Source organism: Hypanus sabinus, chromosome 5, assembly GCF_030144855.1.
Source record: "Hypanus sabinus isolate sHypSab1 chromosome 5, sHypSab1.hap1, whole genome shotgun sequence".
Taxonomy (NCBI): Eukaryota; Metazoa; Chordata; class Chondrichthyes; order Myliobatiformes; family Dasyatidae; genus Hypanus; species Hypanus sabinus.
In genome coordinates, this window is record NC_082710.1 from 43,192,462 (window position 1) to 43,219,549 (window position 27,088).

The 27,088-nt window shown below is 41.8% G+C and overlaps 1 long non-coding RNA gene across 1 annotated transcript in view; it reads right to left on the minus strand.

The window, feature by feature from the left end:
- Window positions 1–572: 572 nt before the first annotated feature.
- Window positions 573–27,088, minus strand: part of LOC132393678 (uncharacterized) — a 37,740-nt gene continuing 11,224 nt past the window's right edge. Inside the window, exons 2-3 of the long non-coding RNA XR_009512032.1 lie at window positions 25,576–25,644; window positions 573–812 (exon numbers count right to left, since the gene is read on the minus strand). This is a non-coding gene — a long non-coding RNA (uncharacterized LOC132393678). The remainder of the gene's footprint in view (window positions 813–25,575; window positions 25,645–27,088) is intronic.

Sequence of the window (27,088 nt, forward strand, 5' to 3'; positions counted from 1 at the left end):
GTGTGAAAAAAAAAAAATAAAATCATCCAGTTTTGTGGGCCTTGTTAATGAGAGAGGTCAGGGGAGAATGGCCAGAGCGGTTCAAGCTGACAGGAAAGTGACAGTAACTCAGTACAACAGTGGTGTGAAGAAAAGCATCTCTGAATGCACAAAATGTCAAACCTTAGAGTGGATAGGCCACAGCAGCAGAAGACCACAAACACACACTCAATGGCCACTTTATTAATTACAGGAGGCACCCAACTATCTGGCCAATGAGTCCAACTTAGCTAGTGTTGCCCAGTTTGATGTAGACCTATTAACATACACCCCTTATGCTACGTCTTGTATACAACAACATCTGATGTTCACCTCACTTTACAAGATATATTTCTTGAGCAGCCAGTCCCCTGGTGTGGCTCAATAATCCATGCTTTGTAGATGTGATACACCATCAATAACTCTAGGAGACTGGAAGTGAACGATAGGCTTTATTAACAGCAAAAATGGAGCACGACCATGTTGAAGGCTGAGGGAGGAGCAATGCCCCAATCACCTTTATACAGGGGTCTGTGGGAGGAGCCACAGGAGCAGTCAGCAGAGGGGCGTGTCCAGACATAGTTTACCACAAGATGCAATTTGTTTACAATGCTGTCCTTGACAATATTTATTTATTTAGAGATACAGCACAGTAACCATCTTCCCAAATGAGAGTTTTAACTACCACTCACTAACCTATGAAAATTTGGTTCTTCACTTCCTTCTTAAACAACAGCACAGAATTTCCAAAAAAGGAACAAGCTGCTGGAGGATCTCAGCAGTTCAGGCGGCATCTGTGGAGGCAAAGGGATAGAGAGTCAACATTTCGGTATTGAGACCTTCTATCAGGACATAAGGTGGCATGACACATTCTGAACTGAGCCTCTGCAGTCTCTTCTGTCAGCAGATCCTCCAACCTTTTGGCAGCATTTCAGTCACAAGGGAGGAGTGGTAAAACTATTTAAAATGTGTCTGAAACTTCCTCCCTCGTTCCTTCTAAAAGCCTGCTTTATATTTATATTTCATCACAGCCTGCAGTTTTATCTATTTCAAAGACATTAAAACATTTTAAACCTACTTGCTCATGCACTGACTTTATGCCATGAGTACAGGGCCTGGTTACATTTAGGCCATTAAAAGAGGCAAGACAAGTTGAGAAAAAGGTTAATAGTGCTTACACAGTCTGGGCTTTAGAAACAGAGGTAGAGAGCATAAAAACAAGAAAATTATGCTAAACCTTCATAAACGCTAATCCAACCTCACTTGTTTATGCTCAAGTTAAAATTTTTTTCTCAGGGCAGACATCTCAGGTACTTATTTATGGGGGGAGTGGGTGGGGCAAGTTTTTCTTACACAGAATGGTAGATGCTTTGGACGTGATACAATAGTGGCATTTAAGAGGCTTTCAGATAGGTACATGAATATGCAGAGCATAGAGGGATGTGGATCATCTGGTATCAGGAAAGATTTAGTTTAATTTGGCATTGTCTTCTGCACAAACATAGTTGGCCACGTGTTCTATGCTTTCTATGTATTCAAGAAGAACATGAAGGCAGTGGACAAGGTTTATGAGACTAGTTCTTGGTATAAAGTACTTGCAGTCACAAAATAGATTGGTGAGACTTTTTTTTGGAGAAGAAAAGGACTTTTTTTTGGAGAAGAAAAGGTCCAATGATGGACCCAGCAGAAAGAGGGCAGCTGGCCATGAGATTCACTGGTCAGGTAGGAGACAAGCTACAGGCAATGGAATCTGTTCTCAGTGAAGTTATGGAGGCAATGAGGCAGCTAACCTCTTGCCGACAAGCCCAGTCTCACTTGGAGGAACAGGTATCGTCCCTAGCCACAACGGTTCAACAGCTCACCACAGACAATCCGGCTCAGGTGTCTGCGATTTCCACAGTCACGGTCCCCATCCACGAACTTGCTGTGAACAGCCAGCATCAGCTGACAGCCATTAACGTCTTGCCAGCTCATTTCAGCAGCCTCAGGCCGCCTCAGTCCCACTCCCAGCATCTCGCAGGTCTTCCTTTTCTGCTGCCCCGACAATCCCTGCTACTGATGCTCCCACTCCCATGCCCGGACCAGAGCCATCTCCCACAACCATACAGGAACTGAGTATTCCACCACCAGGCAGATATTCTGGTGATCCTGATGGCTGCAGGAATTTTATTACCCAATGCAAGCTGAGATTCCAAGCTCAGCCTAGTCGTTTTGGTGATGATGCACTAAAACTGGCGTACATGGTCAATCTTCTTGACGGACCTCAACTCACCCTGTTCAACTCTTTACGGGAGTAAGGATACCCCGCAGCCCAGTTGTTCCAACATTTCATGGCGGAGTTAAGGAGAGTTTTTCATCATCAGTACGGGGTCAGGAGGCTGCCCACTGACGCTTGGACCTGCGCCAACGCAGAGGAACGGTGGGAGCCTACACAGTCAAATTTCATACCCTTGCAGTAGAGACAGGATGGAATGAGTGATCTCTCATCACTACCTTCCTGCATGGACTGAACACAAGGATCCAGCATGAGATCGCTGTCTGGGACGAGCAGGACAGTCTGGATGACCTGATTAATCTGGCTATTCGAGTTGCTGACCAGGTAACTGAGTGGTGCAGGGGAAGAATGTTTCAAACTTCCTGTGCGCTGCCAGATCACCATCTTCCCTTGCCCTCTCCCTCTCCCTCACCTGATCATCATCTTTCCTCGCCCTCTCCCACTCCCTCACCACCCAGCACCCAGCCCATGGACACAGAGGAGCCTATGCAAGTGGGGTGCATGCACCCGCCTCAGGAGATGCGAGAGCAGCACCAGAGAACAGGTTCCTGCCTCTATTGCGGTGATCCAGGACACTTCCGGGCGGCATGTTCCCGGCGTCCAGTGAAAGAGAATACCCGTCAGCGGGGAGGGGAATCCTAACGGGTCGGTTCTCTCTTCAGTCAGCTTCCCCTCATTCTGTAATGCTCGCAGCTTTCTTGTCGTAGAGGTCTCGGACCCAGGAACTTAAGCCGGTTATCGACTCTGGTGCAGCCGGGAATCTCATGGCCATCTCTCTCGTTCAAAGATAGGGAATTCCAACTCGGGAATTGAGAGAAAAGATCAACGTCAAGGCGCTGGATGGTCAGCCTTTCCACCCAACCGGAGTTCAAAGGCAACCATCATGAAGAAATATCTTTCTATCTGGTTAATTCACCTGAACTGCCACTGGTACTTGGTCTCCCCTGGTTATCTGGACATTACCCACGGATCAATTGGTCTCTGAAGGTACTCCAAGAGTGGGGACGAGCATGCCTGTCTGGGTCCAGCTCAAGCTCCATTCCATGAATCCCTCCTGTGTCAGCTAACAATGTGGGATTCCGGCTGAATATGAGGATCTCATTTAAACTTTTAGTAAAAGAAAGGCCTGCACCCTGCCCCCACACTGGCCATACGACCGTGCCATAAACTTCCTAATTGGCACTGGTCCTCCCCAGGGCCGGCTCTTTTCCATCTCTCGTCCTGAAACGGTGGCCATGGAGGAATACATTAAGGAGGCATTGGTCATGGGGTTTATCCGTCCGTCACCCTCGCCGGGAGGAGCGGGCTTCTTTTTTGTGAGCAAGAAAGATGGCAAGCTCCATCCCTGCATCGATTATCGGTCCCTGAACAACATCACTGTGAAGAACCGCTGCCCTCTTCCTTTGCTGGTGTCTGCATTTGAACTTCTCCAGGGAGCAGCCATATTTGCCTAAATTGACCTGCGCAATGCTTACAATATGATACACGTAGGAGAAGGAGATGTGTGGAAAATGGCTTTCAACACCCTTAATGGCCACTACGAATACCTGGTGGTGCCTTTTAGTCTGGCCAAGCCTTATCCCTTATCCTCTGTATTCCAAGCCTTGGTTAACGACGTGCTCAGGGACATGTTGAACCAGTTTGTGTTTGTGTATTTAGATGGCATCCTTATCTATCCCCACTCTCATCAGGAGCATGTCCAGCATGTCCGAAGAGTACTAAGATCCCTTCTTGAAAATGACTTGTACGCCAAGCCTGAAAAATGTGAATTCCTTAAAGACCAGGTGTCGTTTTTGGGCTCTATACTTACCCCATCCAGTGTTCAAGTGGACCCTAGTAAAGTTCAGGCAGTTGCAGAGTGGCCCAAACCGTCTACAGAAGAACGTGCTTGAATCCCGGAGGACATCTAGGTCAAGTTGCTGATCCAGGACTTCAAGAGGACACAGGTCTGTGGAGTCTCAGGGGCTGCGCCTAGAGAGGGGGGGCCCTGTCACAACCACGGATTTAGCAGCGCAGTAGATACGGCGATTGCGCTTGTGAATACACAAGCGTCAGCTAATTATTATTCAATCGTGATAGTATTTAACTCCATACTTGACGTTGTAGTGTTTGTCGAGACTTGGACAGAGCACAGCGATGCTTTGTTGCCTGTTTGCTTTCGGCCTTCCCTGAGAAATTGGACTTCCGAGTCAACTGACTCTGAAGACTAGCAGTATAGGTTTAATGTTTAGATTTTCTTTTCAGCCGCAGTGTTTTTTTTTCCCTTTAACACTGTTCGCATTAAAGTTAGTGAACTATCGACCTGTTTCAGTGTCTCTCACTCCGCACTTGGGCCACATCCGAACCCAGTAAAAGCAATTCCTGACCACACAAAGATGGACCCAGCAGAGAGACAGCAGCTGACCTTGGCCGTGAGAACAAGAGCTATGTTCTACCTAGAGTAGCAATAACAAGGTGCATGGAATTCAAATAAGAAAGTGGGCTGCATTCTAATAAAAGTAAGGAACACCCCCCTCATGTTCTATTATCTTCTGACCACATGATGTACAGTATTTTCATTGCTATCTATACATACATTGTAAACATCAATAGATATGTGTGTTTTTAATTGAAAAAAGTACTTCTTATTGATCCAGGAAAGGAACAGGCAGGTAACTATCTTCATCGTGAAAATGGTACAATATGAGCTATGCTTCTGTCAACCTGTAACTGTTACCTGCTCAGTTGAGGAAGAACACCAGAGACTCAAAACTACCTCTGAAACGGTTTTTATTCAGAGAGGAGTTCGCAGCCCCACGCACTTCAGGCGTAGGGTAGCCAACTCCCAATTTGTTGGTTTACAAAGGTCATACTTTTCCCCAAAAGCAGGGTACTACATTCGCAAATATGGTTACCGATTCGAATTCATCAATTGATTGACTATTGCATAGCTAAGCATGCAAGATACTCAGAATTTAGCAAAGGTTAAAGTGTAATACCTAGAATTAATACTGACGTACTGCAGGACACTTGAAATAGGTATCTTTAAGATATTTTGCCAAGCACGTTGTCTTGTGGTTGTAGGTTCCCTTTTCCTTGTGGTCTCCACGTCTGGCCTGGCACCTTATTTTAGCTACCTCTCCTTACTTCCCCAATGATGTACCTCTCTCTTGTCCTGTCTACATATTTTGCTACACTTATCCCTCGCCCACCCCTTCTACATGTACCCCTTACCCTTTTCACATTCTCACTTCTACATGTGATAGCTGCCCCATTTGTTTCTGTTCACATAGTACTTACTTCAATATGGTCTTCTCATTCTACAACTTTATACAACTGAAAAAGTATTATTAAGGTTCTTCCAATTCTACTGTTTTGAATCAGGTCTCAATTGTGATTTCGCTATTGATAAGAGTCACGAGAAGCACAGCATCCAACAAAATCTTGTCATCCACCACCTACAGCTGGACTAGAAATACTCTTAATTTAACATCAATCGTAAAGTAGTAACAATCAACTGATGTTAGAATACCCTAAGACTGCACTGCAAAGCCTCAACAATTAATAAGATCCAGCACGGAATTGTAACAACATATGTGACCACAAAAGGGGAATAAATTAGAATTTAAAATAATGAAATGCACAGCAGAAGAATTAATTTCAAAATCTAAAAGTACTAACGTCTTTATATTAAACTGCAAATCAAATAAAGTGAGAAATGTCATTTTTAATGTACATTTAATTATCAATAAACAAAACTGACAAGTCAGATTTAACATTTGTCCCCTTCCTGGCCAATGTTCATGCCTGAATGATGAAGTTTTGCTGTTGTACTCTATATAATATGTGACATAATAACAAGAGACAAGCTCATCATCTCCTATGTCTGATACGAGTAGTACGCAGATGGATCACATATCAATGAAAACTAAGGGTAAATTATCAACTTGGATGTACCTGCTACATGAAACAACGTCAAGCAGTCTTTAATCATGAGCTGAGTATTGAAGGAAGCATGAAATTCAAATTGGATGTTGGATTCCAATTAAATAAACACGTTATGTCAGCTGTGAACTCAGCAGCAGAAAAGGCATTTAACAATGGCTGAGCCTTCTCAGCATTTGACATTAATCTGTAAAAGGACTGTGTACTTTAGAATGGTACAAATGCATGTAAAATCCACTGTTCATTGAATTATTTCAATTCTCACGTTTCAGTAACATCACCACATGAACATTAACTTCAATGGCAACATTTTCGATGACATCACCTACTCCAGGCTGAAATGACAACCTACTTTCTCACTGGAAGATGTATTTTTCTCTTTATTTCTTTGATGTTCTTTCTTTATTTCTTGAGTCATGCTATCCATGGATCTGCTGCAGCCAATCCATGTACTTATCCTTTAAAATCAGATACCATTCAATTTTCTGCAGTGAGATATTCAATGAACACCAAGTTTAATTTTTTGCATGGAATAAACATCTCCTGCATGAATGATGAATTTTGGATGTCTCCAGGATTCCCCTGTTGCGGTTTGCGTTTAGTGACAGAAGTGGAATAGGCCTCATGCAAGAGGTGCCTTTAAAATAACCTTTTATGGAGCATTCTTATCTTCAGAAAGCGCAGGCGTAAGGGCGTACTGTAAAATCTCCAATAGACACACTGTAAAGAGCATTCCAAATATTTGCATCACCACCTCACATGGAGTCTCGAATGCACAGGAACGAAAGAGGCTGCAAGCATTTGAAGACTCAGCCTCTCCATCATGAGCACAAGCCTTCCCGCTATTGAGGACATCTTCCAAAAGCAGTGCCTCAAGAAGGTGACATCCATCACTAAGGACCCTCGCACTACCTGGGACATGCCATCATCTCATTTCAACCAGTAGGGAGAAGATACAGGACCCACACTCAATTTTTAGGAGCAGTTTCTTCCTCTCTGCCATCAGATTTATGAATGGTCCATGAACCATGAACACTTTCTCACTATTCCTCTTTTGCAATATTTATTTTTTTAATTGTAACATAATAATTTTTATGTCTTGCACTGTACTACTATCACAAAACCACAAATTACACAACATATACCAGAGATAATGAACTTGATTTTGATTCAGGGATAAGCATTGAGGAGCACGATTGCCAGGGTTGAAACAATGGACTGAAGGGCCTGTTTCTATGCTGGATCCCTCTATGACCCAAGTCCCACTCACAGACTCCAGCTTTGTTTCACACTTGTTATGAAGCTTTGCTTTTACTCTCCACACCCCCACCTCCCCCTCCCCCCGAACAATTGGCCGCACACTTTTTTGGGGGGTATTTGTTGATCAGTCTTCCTTCACATAAGACCATTATACCATAAGGTATAGGAGCAGAAATAGGCCATTCAGCCCATTTAATCTGCTTTGCCATTCAATCATGGGCAGATCCAATTCTTCCAGTCATCCCCACCCCCTGCCTTCTCCCCATACCCTTTGATGCCCTGGCTAATCAAGAACCTATCTATCTCTGCCTTAACTGCACCCAGTGACTTGGCGTCCACAGCCACTCATAGCAACAAATTTCACAGATTTACCACCCTCTGACTAAAGTAATTTCTCCGCATCTCAGTTCTAAAAGGACACCCTTCAGTCCTGAAGTCATGCCCTCTTGTTCTGGACTCCCCTATCATGGGAAATAACTTTGCCATATCCAATCTGTTCAGGCCTTTTAACATTCGGAATATTTCTATGAGATTTCCCCCTCATTCTCCTGAACTCCGAGGAATACAGCCCAAGAGCTGCCAGATGTTCCTCATACAGTAACCCTTTCATTCCTGGAATCATTCTCGTGAATCTTCTCTGAACCCTCTCCAATGTCAGTATTTCCTTTCTAAAATAAGGAGCCCAAAATGGCACACAATATTCCAAGTGTGGTCTCACGCGTGTCTTATAGAGCCTCAACATCACATCCCTGCTCCTATATTCTATACGTCTAAAAATGAATGCCAACATTGCATTCGCCTTCTTTACCACTGACTCAACCTGGAGGTTAACCTTTAGGGTATCCTGCACAAGGAATCCCTAGTCCCTTTGCATCTCTGCATTTTGAATTATCTCCCCATCTAACTGATAGTCTTCCCCTTTATTTCTTTCACCAAAGTGCATGACCATACACTTTCCAACATTGTATTTCATTTGCCACTTCTTTTCTCATTCGGCTAAACTATCTAAGTCTCTCTGCAGGTTCTCTGTTTCCTCAACACTACCCACTCCTCCACCTATATTTGTATCATTGGCAAACTTAGCCACAAATCCATTAATCCCGTAGTCCAAATCATTGAATACATCACACAAAGCAGCAGTTCCAACACCGACCCTGTGGAACTCCACTGGTAACTGGCAGGCAGCCAGAATAGGATCCCTTTATTCCCACTCTCTGTGTTCTTCCGATCAGTCAATGCTCCACCCATGCTAGTAACTTCCCTGTAATTTCATAGGCTCTTATCTTGCTAAGCAGCCTCATGTGTGGCACCTTGTCAAAGGCCTTCTGAAAATCCAAGTACACCACGTGTACTGCATCTCCTTTGTCTACCCTGCTAGTAATTTCCTCAAAAAATTGCAGTAGGTTAGTCAGGCAGGATTTTCCTCTGAGGAAACCATGCTGGCTTTGCCCTATCTTGTCATGTGCCTCCAGGTACTCCGTAATCTCATCCCTAACAACCGATTCCAACAACTTCCCAATCACTGATGTCAGGCTAACAGGTCTATAGCTTCCTTTCTGCTGCCTCCCACCCTTCTTAAATAGTGGAGTAACATTTGCAATTTTCCATTCATCTGGTACAATGGAAGAGTCTATCGATTCTTAAAAGATCATTGTTAATGACTCTGCAATCTCTCCAGCTACTTCCTTCAGAGCCTGTGGGTGCATTCTATCAGGTCCAGGAGATTTATCCACCCTCAGACCATTAAACTTCCAGAGCACCTTCTCAGTCGTAATTTTCACAGTACATACTTCACTTCCCTGACACTCTTGAATATCCGGTATACCGCAGACGTCTTCCACTGAGAAGACTAATGCAAAATACGTATTCAGTTCCTCTGCCATCTCTGTGTCTCTCATTACAATATCTCCAGCGTCATTTTCTACTGGTCTTATATCTACCCTCAACTCTCTTTTACTCTTTTTATACTTAAAAAAAGCTTTCAGTATCTTCTTTGATATTAGTCACCAGCTTCCTTTCATAATTCATTTTTTCCTTCTTAATGACCTTCTTAGTTTCCTTCTCAAGTTTTTGAAAGCTCCCCAATCCTCTATTTTCCCACTAACTTTGGCTTCCTTGTATGTCCTCTCTTTTGCTTTTACTTTGGTTCTGACTTCACTGTCAGTCACGGTAGTCTCCTTCTTCCATTCAAAAATGTCTTCTTAATTGGAATATATCTGTCCTGCACTTCCCTCATTTTTCACAGAAACTTCATCCATTGCTGCTCTGCTGTCCTTCTTGCTAGTATCCCTTTCCAGTCAACCTTGGCGAGTTCCTCTCTCATGCCATTGTAATTTCCTTTATTCCACTGAAATATTGACACATTGGAACTAGTTTCTTCTTCTCAAATTTCAAAGTGAACTCGATCATATTGTGCTCATTGTTCCCTAAGCGTTCCTTAACCTTAAGCTCTCTTATCCCCTCCAGATTATTGTACAACACCCAATCTAGCACAGCCAATCCCCTAGTGGGCTCAACAACAAGCTATTCTAAAAAGCCATCCCTTAAACATTCTACAAATTCTCTCTCTTGAGGTCCAGCGCTGGCCTGGTTTTCCCAATCCACTTTCATGTGAAAATCCCCAATGATTACCATGACCTTACCCTTCTGACATGCCTTTTCTATCTCCTGCTGTAATTTGTAATCCATATCCCAGCTGCTGTTTGGAGGCCTGTATACAGCTGCCATTAGGATCCTATTACCCTTGCCATTTCTTAACTCAACCCATAGAGACTCTACACCTTCCGATCCTATGTCGTTCCTTTCATGACTTAAGACCATAAGACATAGGAGCAGAATTAGGCCATTTGTTGCACCGAGTCTGCTCCACCATTCAATCATGGTTGATCCTTTTTTTTCCCTCCTCAACCCCAGCTCCTGGCCTTCTCACTGTAACCTTTGATGCCAGGTCCAAACAAGAGCCAATCAATCTCTGCCTTAAATATACCCATGACCCAGCCTCCACAGCTGCATGTGGCAAAATATTCCACATCCTCTGGCTCTCCCACAATGGGAAACATCCTTTCCACATCTACTCTGTTCAGATTTTTCAACATTCAAAAGGCTTCAATGAGATCCCCCCTCATCCTTCTAAGTTCCAGCAAGTACAGACCCAGAGCCATCAAACGTTCCTTGTATGTTAACCCTTTCATTCCTGGAATCATTCTTGTGAACCTCTTCTGGACCCTCTCCAAAGTGCATGGTCATTCTCCTAATCTGTCCAAGTCCTTCTGAAGTCTTTCTGTTTCCTCAACATTACCTGTTCCTCCACCAATCTTCATAACATCTGCAAACTTGGCAACAAAGCCATCTATTCCATCATCTAAATCATTGATATACAGCATAAAAAGAAGTGGTCCCAACAACGACCCCTGCAGAACACCACTCGTCAGTGGCAGCCAACCAGACAAAGATCCTTTTATTCCCACTTGCTGCCTGCTACCAATCAGCCAATGCTCTAACCTTGTTTGTAACTTTCTTGTAATACCATGAGTTCTTAACTTGGGAAGTAGCCTCATGTGTGACACCTTGTCAAAGACCTTCTGAAAGTTCAAATATACCACATCCACTGTATCCCCTTTTATCTATTCTACTCGTAATCTCCTTAAAGAATTCCAACAGGTTAGTCTGGCATGATTTTCCCTTAAGGAAACCATGCTGACTTTGTCCTACCTTGTCCTGTGACACCAAGTACAGCATCAGTTCATCCTTAACAACTGACTCCAACATCTTCCCAATGGTTGAGGCCAGGCTAACTGGTCTATAATTTATTTTCTGCTGCCTTCCTCCTTTCTTAAAAAGTGGAGGAACATTTACAATTTTCCAGTCCTTGGGCATCATGCCAGAGTCCAATGATTTTTGAAAGATCATTACTAATGCCTCCACAGTCTCTAACACTATCTCTTTCAGAACCCTAGGGTGTAGTTCATCCGGTCCGGGTGACTTATGTACCCTTAGATCTTTCAGCATTTTGAGCACCTTCTCCCTTATAATAGTAACTGCACTCACTTCTCTTCCTTCACACATTACAACATCTGGCACACTGCTAGTGTCTTCCACAGTGAAGGCTGTTGCAAAATATTCATTTAGTTCATCTGCCATCTCCTTGTCCCACGTTATTATTTCTCCAGCCTCATTTTCTAGCAGTCCTATATCCACTCTCATCTTTCTTTTATATTTTACATACTTATAAAAGTTTTTACTATCCACTTTGATATTGTTTGCTAGCTTGCTTTCATATTTCATCTTCACCTTTCTAATGTTTCTTTTCGTTGCTCTCTGTAGGTTTTTTAAAGCTTTCCAATCCTCCATCTTCCTGCTAATTTTTGCTTTGTTGTATGCCCTCTCTTTTGGTTTTTTTTACATTAGCTTTAACTTCCCTTGTCAGCCACATAGTCATGAATCAGTAATCGGGATGTCAGGAAATCCAATGTTGGTGATTTTCACCTCTAGTAGCCCCTGAAAACAGCTCTGAATTGTTATGGTGTCATGGTATTATTATGCGGCAGGCAAACTTTGTCCAAGTTTTGCTGCAATAAAGTCGGCTTGAGTTATATCAGCTCCTTGTATTTGGAGCTTGGAGCTTGATACTTACCTCATTTCTCTGAGAGCCACCATCCAGTTTTCCAAAAGCTGAATCAATTGTTCCTTGGGGCTCCTGTATTGATCTAGACTTCTTCAAGGAGAAAAATTTTCAAGAACTTCAAACTGTTTGGAACACAGAAAATAGCCATTCAGCCCAATATGTGCATGTTACAATTAAATATCAAACAAAGCGCTTTCCACTGCACTTCACAAAATCCCATCAATGTGCCGTTCTATTTTCTTCTCTCTCATGTTTATTTATGTATCTTAATTGCATCTATGCTATCAGCATAGCTCACTCTTACTTAAGTGAGTTTCACACTGTAACCACACTCTGGATAACAAATCTCCCGACTTCCCTCATGCGTTTTATATTTGACTTCTAATTCTAGTCAAATCCATATTCATTCTATTTTTTTAAAAAAACCTTTTATAACCTTAACAGCCTCAGTCAGGTCAACTATAAACTCCCCTTGAAATGTCAATTGTTTATTGACTTCAAGGCCAATGATCCCCGGTTCAAATCCAGCTGGCTCCTTGCACACTTTCTATCTGTATTGGGTTGGGCGTCAAGTTAGCCTTGTAAAAAAAAACAGACAAATGCAAATGAAGTGTCAAAGAATGCCGCCTAATGTGCCATGAGGCATGAAAAGGAACAACAACAATAGTAATAGATACTAACTGACTTGCTGAGTTCATAAGACCATAAGACAGGAGCAGAATTAGGCCATTTGGCCCATCACATCTGCTCTGCCATTCCATCATGGCTGATTTATTATCCCTTTCAACTCCATTCTCTTGCCTTCTCCTTGCAACCTTTGTCTCCCTGGTTAATCAAGAACCTATCAGGCTCTGCCTTAAATATAATTAATGACTTGGCCTACATTGCCATCTGTGGCAATGAATTATACAGATTCACAACCCACTGGCTAAATAAATTTTTCCTCACCTCCTTTCAAAATGGACATCCCTCAATTTTGAGTCTGTGCCCTCTGGTCCTGGACTCCCCACTATGGGAAGCATCCTCTCCATACCCACTTCGTCCAGATCTTTCAATATTTGATAGGTTTCAATGAGATCCCCTTTCATTTTCCTTAACTGCAGCAAGTACAGGCCCACAGCCATCAAACAGTCTTCATATGTTAACCCTTTCATTCTCATGAACCTCTTCTGGAACCCATTCAATATCAGCACATTCTCTCAGATAAGAGGCCCAAGACTACTCAATACTCCAAGTGCAATCTGACCAACACCTTATAAAACCTTAGCATTACATCCTTGCTGTTATATTCCAGTCATCTTGAAATGAATGCCAGCATTGCATTTGCCTTCCTTAACACCAACTCAAGCTGCAAGTTAACCTTTAGGGAACTCTGTACGAGGACTCCCAAGTCCCTCTGCACCTGTTTTTCTTTTTAATTTTCTCCCCATTTAGAAAATAATACATGCCTTTATTTCTTCCACCGAAGTGCATGACCATGCTCTTCCCTACATTATATTCCATCTGCTGCTTCTTTGCCCATTCCCTAATGCTATCCAAGTCTGTCTGCAGACACCCTACTTCCTGAACAATATCTGCCCTGCCACCTACATTCATATCATCCGTAAACTTGGCCATAAAGCCATCAATTCCTTCATCAAAATTATTGACATGCACGTGAAAAGAAGCAGTCCCAACACCCAACCTGGTGACACACTACTTGTCACTGGCAGCCAACCAGAAAAGTTTCCCTTTATTCCCACTCTTTGCCTCCTGCCATTCAGTCAATCTTCTATTCAAGCCAGTACCTTTCCTGTAATACAATGGGCTATTATTGTGTTAAGCAACATATGTGGCATCTTGTCAAAGGCTTTCTGGAAATCAAAATAAGCAAAATCAGCCATGATCTCAGAATGGCGGTGCAGACTCGAGGGGCCGAATGGTCTACTTCTGCACCTATTGTCTATTGTCTATTGTCTATCTACTGTGTCTCTTTTGTTATTCCCTGAAAGAGTTCCAACAGATTTGTCAGGCAAGATTCCCTCTTTAGGAAACCATTGCTGACTTTGGCCTATCTTATCATGTGTCTCCAAGTACCCCGAAAGTTCATCCTTAATAATAGAATCCAACATCTTTCTAACCACTGAAATCAGGCTAACTGGCCTATAGTTTCCTTTCTTCTGCCTCCCTCCTTTCTTAAAGTGTGGAATGACATTTGCAATTTCCCATTTCTCAGGAACCATTCCAGAATCTAGTGATTCTTGAAAAGTCATTACTAATGCCTCCAGAATCTCTTCAGATACCTCTTTCCTCCAGCATTTTGTGTGTGTTACTCAATTATCAGTCTTCTCTTTCACAGAGTGATCACATAGGTCCAAAAGTCCAATTCCTTCTAATAAAAAAAATCCTCAGGTCTGAATGTGATCACTGACAGAATTATTTGGCAGGGGACAATCCTTATCTGGGTTGAGATGAACAAGTAATTGCTGTGTTTTTAAGGCTGATGGACACAGCAAATTCAGGCCAGCTGTTACTCAATGAGTTATGAGTTTTACATGCCAACCTAGGAAATGGCAGTCTGGCCAACAACATAAAGGAGCCCAATAACAAGTTCTTCCAAATCATCTGTTTTAGCTTCAACCTAAAATAGAATCCAGTTCTGAGTCCAGTTTTGCTGTTAGTAAAAGTTAAGAGAAGTATAACTTCTTTTACTTAAGAACCTTTCCTTTCCTTACACTGGTTTTAATTAGAAGGTTAATTGAATTTCCACCAATTTGGCTTTTCTGCCCCAGTGACGTTTTTACCTAAAAGCTAATTTTTTCAGTATCTTTGTCTAGCTACAGTGCCGCATATCTTCGTCAAATCAATAAAAATAAAGATCTGCAATGTATTTTTCTTGAATTGAATCTCTCTCTTTCAACAAGTTATTTCAGTTACTGCTTTCCAACTGAGGAGACTTTTCTGAAATACATTGATTAAAGTAATCGATCGTTACTCTTCCCAACATCTTTCCACCAACTACAAGACAATTTTAACAGATGAAACAATTTCTCTTTTCCTTTGTGAGATAGATAATTGAATAATTTTAAACATTTAAGTGTTCTTTTCTGGCTGCCATATTGATTAAAATTATTTGTTTGATCAAGTTGTATTTGTCCAGACAGCTGTTAGTCATCAGTTATTACTGAGTACACCGCTAAAAGTATTTAAACCTCATGTAACAATGCTTAAGATTTCAGAAGGTCTAACAAGCAATAGTCAGTTTGATGGACTTCCTTTCATTGTAATATGGGAGACTGTTAGTGGCAAAGCCTGTGGAACAAGCAATTTTGGAATTTCCGCCAATGTTTCTGCATTTGTGATGACCATCACTTTCAAGTAAATTTGTTGCAGGTCTTCTCTGAAGAGTGAAGTAATGTATTCGTCTGAGCACTAAAGGAGGAGCCAGGATATATATCACAGAACAGCCTGATCATTGTATGGCATTGTAAGTATGAACAGATGCTTGTTAATAAATCATTTTATGAATGGGTTAGCAGATGCAACAGCGTGGGGCTGATGAGAAGACTTTGGGGGCTTCAGAGCAGCAACAGAAACTGTGCTGGAGAGCTTTATTTGGAGGAATGAATTGATGAGATATCAGGGTCATCTGGGGGAGGAGCTGCAAAATAAGGGAATTCTAGAACATTAGAGTCATAAAAAGTACAGCATAGAATCAGGCCCTTCAGCCCTCTAGTCCATACTGAACCATTTAAACCACCTATTGCCAATGACCTGCACCAGAATCATATCCCTCCATAACCCTACCAACCATGTACAAATCGAAACTTTACTTAAATGTTGAAATTGAGCTCACATGCACTATTTGTGCTGGCAGCTCGTTCACACTCTCACGATCCTCTGAGAGAAAGGTCCCCTCACACTCCTCTTAAACTTTTCACCTTTCACCTTTAACTTATGACCTCTAGTTGTCCCATCCATCCTTAGTGGAAAAAGGCTCCTTGTAAATTTACGCTATCTCAGTGATTCCCAACGGGGGCAGTTACGAGCCCTAAGGGGGGATGTTAGGGGAAATAGAGGTTGTTGGGGGGGGAGACAGTAAGTGGCACCCTAACTCGAGGCACGAGACCTGACTAACTGTGTCAACTCGCTGCTGTCATCAACATCTGATAAGTACCATATGCCCTGTTTATATTAATTTTTCATTTTAATTTAGCCCCGTCATTGATGGATAAATATGTGCTGCGTGATCTCCATGAGTCAGAAGGCAGTGAAGCCTTAAATTCTAATCCTATTAAGAGTCAGAAACTACAGCAAGTGTGTCAATACAATGTTACATATCTGGAGTGTGGCTTTATTCCATTCACCTCAGATCAGTGAGGCCCCATGTGTCTTATTTGTAATACTGTCCTGTCTAATGAAGCCATGAAGCCATCAAGATTGCAGGATCACTTCTGTAACAGACACCCTGAAAAGACTACATACGGTAGTACTCAGTTCCAGAAGATGAAAGAAGCATTTGAAAAGTGTTGCACACTGGAGTCATTTTCCAAGAAAGCTAAAAATGACTTTGACAGTGGTCTCATTATTTCTTATAACATTTCCAAAATGATAGCAAACTGTGGAAAATCTGATACATTTGGTGAAGGATTAATAATGCCTGCTGTATCAGAAGTACTCACCACTGTTCTCAAAATGGATACCAATATTTTAAAATCAATTGCTCAGAGTAAATTACTCTGTAGCTCATCGTATTGACGAAATGAGTGAAAACATTGAGTATCAACTATGCACAGGGCAACAAAAACCAGAATTTGGGATGCAACTGAATGAGCCAACTGTGCAGAATAATGAAGTAGTGCTAATGGCATATGTACAGTTTATCAAAAATTGACAGCAATGAAATGCTTTGAGAGGTTGGTCATGACTAGACTGAACTCTTGCCTCACCAAGGACCTGGACCCACTGCAATTTGCCTATCGCCACAATAGGTCAATGGCAGACTCAATCTCAATGGCTGTCCACGCGGCTTTAGACCACCTGGACAACACCAACACCTATGTCAGGATGCTGTTCATTGACTATAACTCAGCATTTAACACCATCATTCCCACAAACCTGATTGAGAAGTTGCAGAACCTGGGCCTCTGTACCTACCTCTGCAATTGGATCCTTGACTTCCTAACCAGAAGACCACAATCTGTGCAGATTGAAGATAACAAATCCTTCTCGCTGACGATCAACACCTCAGGGGATTGTCCTTAGCCCACTGCTCTACTCTCTACATACACATGATGATGTGTCTAGGCTTAGCTCAAATACCGTCTATAAATTTGCTGACAATACAACCATTGTTGGTAGAATCTCAGGTGGTGATGAGAGGGTGTACAGGAGTGAGATATGCCAACTGGTGGAGTGGTTTCACAGCAACAACCTGGCACTCAACATCAGTAACATGAAAAAGCTGATTGTCGACTTCAGGAAGGGTAAGGCAAAGAAACACACAGCAATCCTTATAGAGGGATCAGAAGTGGAGAGAGTGAGCAGTTTCAAGTTCCTGGGTGTCAAGGTCTCTGAGGATCTAACCTGGACCCAACATATAGATGCAGTTATAAAAAAAGCAAGACATTGGCTATACTTCATTGAGAGTTTGGAGAGATTTGGCATGTCAACAAATACACTCAAAAACTTCTATAGATGTACCCTGGAGAGCATTCTGACAGGCTGCACATCACTGACTGGTATGGGGGTGGGGGGGGGGGGCTACTGCACAGGACCAAAAGAAGCTGCAGAGGGTTGTAAATCTAGTGAGCTCCATTTTGGGTACTAGCCTATAAGGTACAATAGACAATAGACAATAGGTGCAGAAGTTGACCATTCGGCCCCTCGAGTCTGCACCGCCATTCTGAGATCATGGCTGATCATTCACTATCAATACCCAGTCCCTGCCTTGTCCCCATATCCCTTGATTCTCCTATCCATCAGATATCTATCTAGCTCCTTCTTGAAAGCATCCAGAGAATTGGCCTCCACCGTCTTCCGAGGTAGTGCATTCCACACCTGCACAACTCTCTGGGAGAAGAAGCTCTTCCTCAACTCTGTTTTAAATAACTGACCTCTTATTCTCAATCCATGCCCTCTGGTACTGGACTCTCCCAACATCTGGAACATATTTCCTGCCTCAATCCTATCAAATCCTTTAATTATCTTAAACGTTTCAATCAGATCCCCTCTCAATCTCCTCAATTCCAGCGTGTACAAGCCCAATCTCTCCAATCTCTCTGCGTAAGACAGCCCTGCCATCCCAGGAATCAACCTAGTGAATCTACGCTGCACTTCCTCAACTGCCAGAATGTCCTTCCTTAAACCTGGAGACCAAAACTGTACACAATATTCCAGGTGTGGTCTCACCAGGGCCCTGTACAAATGCAAAAGGACATCCTTGCTCTTGTATTCAATTCCCCTTGTAACAAAGGCTAACATTCCATTTGCCCTCTTCACTGCCTGTTGCACTTGCTCATTCACCTTCATTGACTAGTGAACTAGGACTCCTAGGTCTCTTTGCATTTCTCCCTTACCTAACTCTACACCGTTCAGACAATACTCTGCCCTCTTGTTCCTGCTTCCAAAGTGGATAACATCACATTTATTCACATTGAATTACATCTGCCAAGTATCTGCCCACTCACCCAGCCTATCCAAGTCTCCCTGTATTCTCCTAACGTCCTCTTCGCATGTCACACTGCCACCCAGTTTAGTATCGTCAGCAAACTTGCTGATATAGTTTTCAATGCCCTCATCTAAATCATTGACATAAATCGTAAAGAGCTGTGGTCCCAATACAGAGCCCTGTGGTACCCCACTAGTCACCTCCAGCCAGTCCGAGAAACACCCATTCACTGCTACCCTTTGCTTTCTATCTGCCAACCAGTTTTCTATCCATGTTGAAACCCTGCCCCCAATGCCATGAGCTCTGATTTTACTCACCAATCTCCTATGTGGCACCTTATCGAATGCCTTCTGAAAATCTAGGTATACAACATCCACTGGCTTACCCTCGTCTAACATCCTTGTTACACCCTCAAAAAACTCCAACAGATTAGTCAAGCATGATTTGCCCTTGGTAAATCCTTGCTGGCTCGGTCTAATCCTATTTCTGCCATCTAGATGTGCCACTATTTCGTCCTTAATAATGGACTCAAGCATCTTCCCCACGACTGACGTTAGGCTAACAGGGCGATAGTTCTCCGTTTTCTCCTTCCCTCCCTTCTTGAAAAGTGGGACAACATTAGCCACTCTCCAACCTTCAGGAACTGATCCTGAATCTAAGGAACATTGGAAAATGATTACCAATGCATCCGCAATTTCCTGAGCCACCTCTTTTAGAACCCTCGGATGCAGACCATCTGGACCCGGGGATTTATTAGCCTTCAGTCCTACCAGTCTACTCATCACAGTTTCTTTCCTAATGTCAATCTGTCTCAATTCCTCTGATATCTTATGACCCTGGCCCATCCATACATCTGGGAGATTGCTTGTGTCCTCCCTGGTGAAGACAGATCTAAAGTATGCATTAAATTCTGTTGCCATTTCCCTGTTTCCCATAACAATTTCTCCCAATTCATTCTTCAAGGGGCCAACATTGTTCTTAACTATCTTCTTTCTCTTCACATAGCTAAAAAAGCTTTTGCTATCCCCTTTTATATTCCTGGCTAGACTGAGCTCATACCTGATTTTTTTCTCTCCGTATTGCTTTTTTAGTTAAGATCTGCAGTTCCTTAAAACTTTCCCAATCATCTGTATTCCCACTCATCTTAGCCCTGTCATACTTCTTTTTCTTTAATGCTATACAATCTCTGACTTCCTTTGTCAACCACTGTGGCCCCTTCCCCCTCTTTGAATCCTTCCTTCTCATTGGAATGAACTGCTTTTGCATCTTTTGTATTATCCCCAAGGATATCTGCCACTGCTGATCCACTGTCTTTCCTGCCAGGGCATCCGCCCATTTAACTTTGGCCAGTTCTTCCCTCATGGCTCTGTAGTCTCCTTTATTTAATTGCAACACTGACACCTCTGATCTGCCCTCATACCTCTCAAATTGTAGATAAAAACTTATCATGTTATGATCACTACTTCCTAATGGCTCCTTTACTTCAAGATCACTTATCAATTCCTGTTCATTACACATCACCAAGTCCAAAATAGCCTCGTTCCTGGTTGGCTGAAGCACAAGCTGTTCCAAAAATACATCCTTTAGTCACTCCACAAACTCCCTATCCTGGGGTCCAGCACCTACCTGATTCTCCCAGTTCACCTGCATGTTGAAATCTCCCATAACGACTGCATTGCCTTTAGCACATGCCAATGTTAACTCCCTAATCAACTTGTACCCAATATCCACGCTACTGTTTGGGGGCCTGTACACAACACCCATTAGGGTCTTTTTACCCTTACTGTTCCTCAGCTCAATCCACACAGACTCTACTTCCCCTGTTCCTAAGTCACCCCTTGCTAAGGACTGAATCTCATTCCTCACCAACAGGGCCACCCCACCCCCTCTTCCCATATTTCTGTCTCTACGATAGCACGTATACCCTGGTACACTCAATTCCCAGGCCTGATCCCCTTGCAGCCATGTCTCCGTTATCCCAACAATATCGTAGTTCCCCATTTTCATCTGAGCTTCAAGCTCATCTGCCTTATTTCTGATACTACGTGCATTCAAGTATAGAATTCTAGTCCTAGTACCTAGGACATCTTCAGGGAGCAGTGTCTCAGAAAGGCAACATCCATTATTAAGGACCTCCAGCACCCAGGGCATGCATTTTTCTCACTGTTACCATCAGATAGGAGGTACAGAAGCCTGAAGGCACACACTCAGCAATTCAAGAACAGCTTCTCATCTTCTGCAATACGATTCTGATTCTTAAACGGACATTGAACCCTTGAACACTACCTCACTTTTTTTAATATACAGTATTTCTGGTTTTTGCACTTTTTTAAATCTATTCAATGTACATATACTGTAACTGATTTACTTACTTATTTATTATTATTTTATTTTATTTATTATTTTTCTCTCTCTGCTAGATTATGTATTGCATTGAACTGCTGCTGCTAAGTTAACAAATTTCATGTCACATGCCGGTGATAATAAACCTGATACTGATTCTGATTTGGATTCCGAAAATGGAGAAGATCATGAAGAGATTCTCTTTTGTAAAAAGTTAAAAACAAATATCAATAGAGAATCAATCTATGACAAGCTCAAAATGTATACTGAGGATAAAAGTATTCTGATTAGGAACATGACTTCTTGTGCAACAGTTGGAGCACCACATATGACAGGTTTAGAGGTATTTATGAAAAATGAAATTTCAAGTCTTTTTGCAATCCACTGTCTAATTCATCATCAACATCTCACAGCCAAAAACCTCACCCAGCGACTTTTTTCAAGCATAACTCTTGCAATATCTACTATCAACAAAATTAAAGCTCAATCATTAAATAGCAGAATATTTTGCCAGTTTTGCCAAGATAACAGTGAAGAGTTTGAACACTTGCTTCTTTACACTGAAGTGCTTTTGCTGTCATAAAGTTGCTGATTAAAACATTCCTTTGATCTTTTTGACACTGTGGTTGAATTTTTGCTTGAAGTTGTAAAGGGGGTTTCTTATTTTTCTTTGTTACTGTATATGTAATCAAAATGGCTTCTTTGTTTTGTTAAAAGCAGGAATGCTTCTTTGTTGCGAGAGAGTGCTGGAAGCTTGTTTGGGTTAAAATTTACTGATAATGAGAATTGTATTCCTTTGTAAACCAATTGGGATTAATGTTCTTTCTTCTGAGTCTGTAAGCTATTGTTGGTGGGCTTTTGGGCAGATCAGCGTGAGGGGTGAGAGAGAGAGGACGCGATGCTGTAAACTGGGCGAGGAATGGACCCCAAGCGGGGGTCCGAGGCCAGGAGGTACTCCGAGGAGAGGAGATGAATCTAGATGTGCTTGGTTGACCATTTCGGGTTGTCCTAAGCTGTGAGTCGAGGCGTTCAGAGGGGATCGAATGGTGGCCAGAAGACTTCAGTAATTGAGCTCCAACGGTTGTGCATGAAGTGGTTTGGACTTTGATAAGTTTGGCGCCTTTTCTTTATTTTTTTCTTCATATATACTGTATCGTTATTAATCACTTAGTTATAGTAACCTTTATAAATTGTACTCATTTAATCGCATATGGTGTACTGTCTGTTTTCGGGCGAGGCGGGGACATCACACAGCATCCACACCAGCTGATTACCCAGTTTGGCGGGGCCGAAGGCTGCTCCCCCTAGACGGAAATGAGCTGAGCGAGCCTGAGGCGACCCAGGGGGTTACAAAGTCAACAAGAGCTTGGGAAACGAGATAGAACTTCTACATGGAGGTGCGGCATACCTCGCTGATCTATATGACAAAATGAGCATTCTAACAGCCGGGTGAAAATTTGAACTTAATCCAGGCAAAATGTGCAGTATCCACTTTTATCGGAAGATTGGAAATATATAAGCAAAACATTTGGGAGAAGAATGTGCTCATAGTTTTCCTGCATGGAAAGTGTATTTCACAGATGGTGATTTGCAAGAGTACTGCTTATACCTGCAGTCACTGAAGAAGGACTTTTTTAGAATCAATTCAAGGACTGGGTAAATAACACATTTATTTGCAAGGTACAGGAAGAAGCTTATAAGAAGAAATTATTGAAATTCAGGCTGATGAAGAAGCAAAAATGCTTTTCAAAAATGTCAGCTTTTGTGGTATGTAGTTGCACAGTCATACAAAGTTTCCTGGTCTTTGGAGAAGAGCTTTTCATTATATTTCCATCCTTGTATAAAGAGGCTTCAGTGAACCATATACTCACAAAAAACAGAAGCCACTTGGACATTTGTTACACATGGGGATTTAAGGTTTTTGCTGTCACAACTTGAACCAGATATTTCAACTCTTGCTAAAAACCATCAAGCTCAAAGATCACATTGATATCAAAGCTGCTGTACAGCACACAGGTACTGTGTAGTCTAGGTTTAAAGACAAATAAAAATTTAAAGCAGAATCATTTTTCTCATGTTAGCATATGGTAGACATGTGTCTACATTATTGGGGCACTGGAAAGAATATTGTGCCTAAGAGGCATTGGCAAGTATAAAGATGCTTTGGTGGGGGGGGGGGGCGGTTGGGTTAAAAAAGGCTGGGAAACACTGCTCTATCTATACCTCTCATAATTTTGTTTCTCGATCAAATTTCCTGTCAATTTTCTACATTCCAAAGAATAAAGTCTCAGGCTATTGAATCTTTCCTTATAATTCAGGTCCTCCAGACCCAGAAACATCCTTGTAAATTTTCTCTGCATTCTTTCAACTTTATTTCCATCTTTCCCATAGATGGGTGACCAAAACTGCACCAATTACTCCCAATTAGGCCTCACCAATGTCTTCTACAACTCCAACACAACATCCCATCTCCTGTACTCAATACTTCAATTTATGGAGGCCAATGTGCCAAAATCTTTCTTTATGAACCTATCTACCTGTGATGCCACCTTGGTAGAATTGTGGACCTGTATTCCCAGATCCCTGGTCATTGAGAAAGAGGGACAATGGTAGGAAATGAGTGAAAGAAAGCAGAATGTATAGAAGGCTGTTTTTGCTTCAACCTAAAATTGAATCCAGGCTTGACTCCAGTTTTGCTGTTAGTAAAAGACATATGAAGCAGAGGATCCAACAAGATGCTGACAAGTGAAGGTGCAAGAACCCTTCCTTTCCTTAAACTGTTGCTAATTGGGGAGTAAATGGAATCAGGAAGTAAATGAAATGAAGTGAAATTGAGAAAAGAAAAGAAAATTGCACAACTAAAACAGAAAATGCTTCACAACTCAAATGCACATATTTCTGGTTTGTGACCCTTCATTAAAAACTGTTACAGACCTAAAATATTGACTCTCTTTTCACAGATTTCGCCTGATTGGGTGATTTTTTTTTTCTGCCATTTCTGATTTGTTGTAGATTTACAGCATCTAGATTTTTTTTAAGTTTCAGTAAGTTGTGGCATTTATATAGCATGTTTCATATCTATTTGCAAATGCTCCTAAGTTCCATATAAGCCATGAAGAGGTGCCGGCATGTAAGAAATGCAGCAACTACTTTGAACTGCTGAAAAGATAAATGTGACGATAACAGGTTAATCCGTTCAAATCTTCATGTGAGGGTGAGTGATTGAAATGTCAGGGATAACTCCATTGCTCTTCTTAACGTGGGTTCTTCTAGATAGGACAGAAAGTAATAATGACAGCACACCAGTCCCTTGGTAACCACCTACATTGTTTATACCCAGTCTCTGAAGAGCATGATCAAACCAAACTCTCCTGATTCAAACAGAAAGATGCTACTTTCAATCACAGCAGATGCCCTGGATTTAGGTGTAAGAGAGATCTATAAGCAGCAAGCATTTTGTGGCAGAAGTGATAAACACGTCTGTCGTGATGAGAACTAAATTCAAAAATTGAAGGAAGATTTGAAATGAAGACAAAACAATTAAGTTTATCCTCATTTGGAGAAGAAAAATAGGTCAGTATTTGAACAAAGTACCGACTGACGGTTTCTGAAAAAAATGCCAAAATCCTTCACAAATGCCTCTAGATCCATAGTGAATTTCCATCATTTTCTGTTTTGATTCCTGGTTTGTAATTTCTGTAAACAATTTCAACTGAAATAGTTAGAATAAGCAAGTGTACTTTCTTTTTGTGTGTTTGAATTGTGACATAACATTCTGATGAAATTAAGAAAGTAAGGGGCAGTAAGAACTTGAAATTTCTAAGCTTCATTCTAACAAATCAAGGCTAATTTTAATCAAGAAGCAACAAATACTTCATTTTCAAACAAGAAACAACATCAAAAAATCCAGATAGCAACGTATAAGACATGACTCCAATTATTGGAGAATTTTCTCTTTGATATACATTGTCTTCAATTTTACCAGGGCTCCACAAGTGAATCTGGCTTTCATTCTACTGGGATGTTCCGAAAAATGTTGAGATAGATCGCTCACACAACATGTTTGGATTTATTCAGCCACCCTTGTTTTTATTATCTTGTTATGCATGACTCACACGATAGTGGCCTCTAGGGGAGGTTATATTCCATCCTTCTCTATTCTATCCTTGAGAATTGCACATTTTAAATAATAACAAAGGAGACAATAAATTTATCAAAGTATGAGTGTTGGCAATGCTGTATCTCAGATAAACAAAAAAACTTCAATATTAGCATTATAAATCATACCAAATTGAATTTGTACTATGCATAATTATTAATATGAAATTCTGCTGACCAAATATATGTTTGAGTGCACAATACATTATACATTTGGGATTATATTGCAACCTTTTAATAACCATAACTTACTGCTCACAAGTGCCAACGATTTATTTTGTTTTTAAAGTGGTCATTACAGAAGAAGGATGCATTTATATATACCTTTAATGCAGAAGGATGTGCCATTGCTGACTACAGATTGCTGTCCACTGTGAGTGAGGGAAGAAATTTCTGTAATGGACAGAATGTGACAGATGAAATTTAACTCATGAAAGATGAGTTGTCACCATATATTTTGTAAGTTCCCTCAGTTTATCTTCATCTATTTCATTAGATCTGATGTTGCCTATTGACTGATGATTGCAGAGTGCGCAGTTCCATAGACACTTTCTTACAAAGTGCAAACCATGCCCACATGTAACAAGACCTGAGCTACACCTGTATTGTTGAAGGTAAAATTCATGCCATACAATGCCAGCCATTGATCAGGTCCAGTAAACTTCCTGCCTTTAGAATTCAAAGCTAAAACCTTTGTCAATTTTTTCATGATCTGTATCCTTCATCATGAAGGTAATGGTTAAAAGAGCAGATGGAGGCTATGTGGTTAAGGCACTCGTCTGGTGATCTGAAGGTCGCTAGTTCGAGCCTTGGCTGAAGCTGCATGTGTGTCCTTGAGCAAGGCACTTAATCACACATTGCTCTGTGACAACACTGGTGCCAAGCTGTATGGGTCCCTAATGCCCTTCCCTTGGACAAAATTGGTGGCATGGAGAGGGGAGACTTGCAGCTTGGGCAACTGCTGGTTTTCCATACAACTTTGCCCAGGATTGCGCACTGGAAACTTTCCAAGGCACAAATCCATGGTGTCACGATACTAACAGAGGCCTACAGTGCCTCTCCACCATAATACTTTATTCAAACATGAATTTTTCAAGACGCAAACGTCATATTCAAGATCAACATCCCTAATTGCCCCCGAAGAAGTGGAGGTGGGCTACTTTTTTGAATAGCCACAGTGCCTCTGGTAAAGGTAGTCCCACATTGGTTTTGGTCAGGGGGTCCTGATGCAGCAATGACTAAGGGGCAGTGATTTGATTTCCAACTTGGAGTGGAACCCACAGGCCGTCATGTTCCGAAATGCTCCTTGCTGATAGAGGCCTCTGTTTTAATAGATCCTGCCAGAGTAGTTCAGGCCAGTAGCTTCAGTGCAATTCATAGACAGCACACCACAAGCAAGGTGTACTGATGTTGGACGGATCAAGGTTTAGGGTTCAGGTACTCAATGCTCAATGGATCACCTGTTTTATTGGCCACTGAATACCTGTCAATCAAGCATGAAGCTTTGTCCTGTTTCTTGAAAGTTTTAGAATTCTAATAGTCATATTGTTGACTTGTAGATGGTGGAATAACTTTGTACTATCAGGTGATTCATTGAGCACTGAGTTTGACACAATTTTGTAGCCATAATATGAATCGGCTAGATCAGTCGCATTCCTGAACAGTAGAGACTTAGCCTCATCCTCCCCCAGCCACCACTCTTAAGCGTCAAAGGTGGGTTTTTGGCAATGATAATGCTATCAGATTTTGCAGTAGGTAATCAGACTGTCTATTGTCATTGGTTCTCAATTTGCACTGCTAATGGTGTTTGCCATTTATCAGCCCATAGCTCGAACTT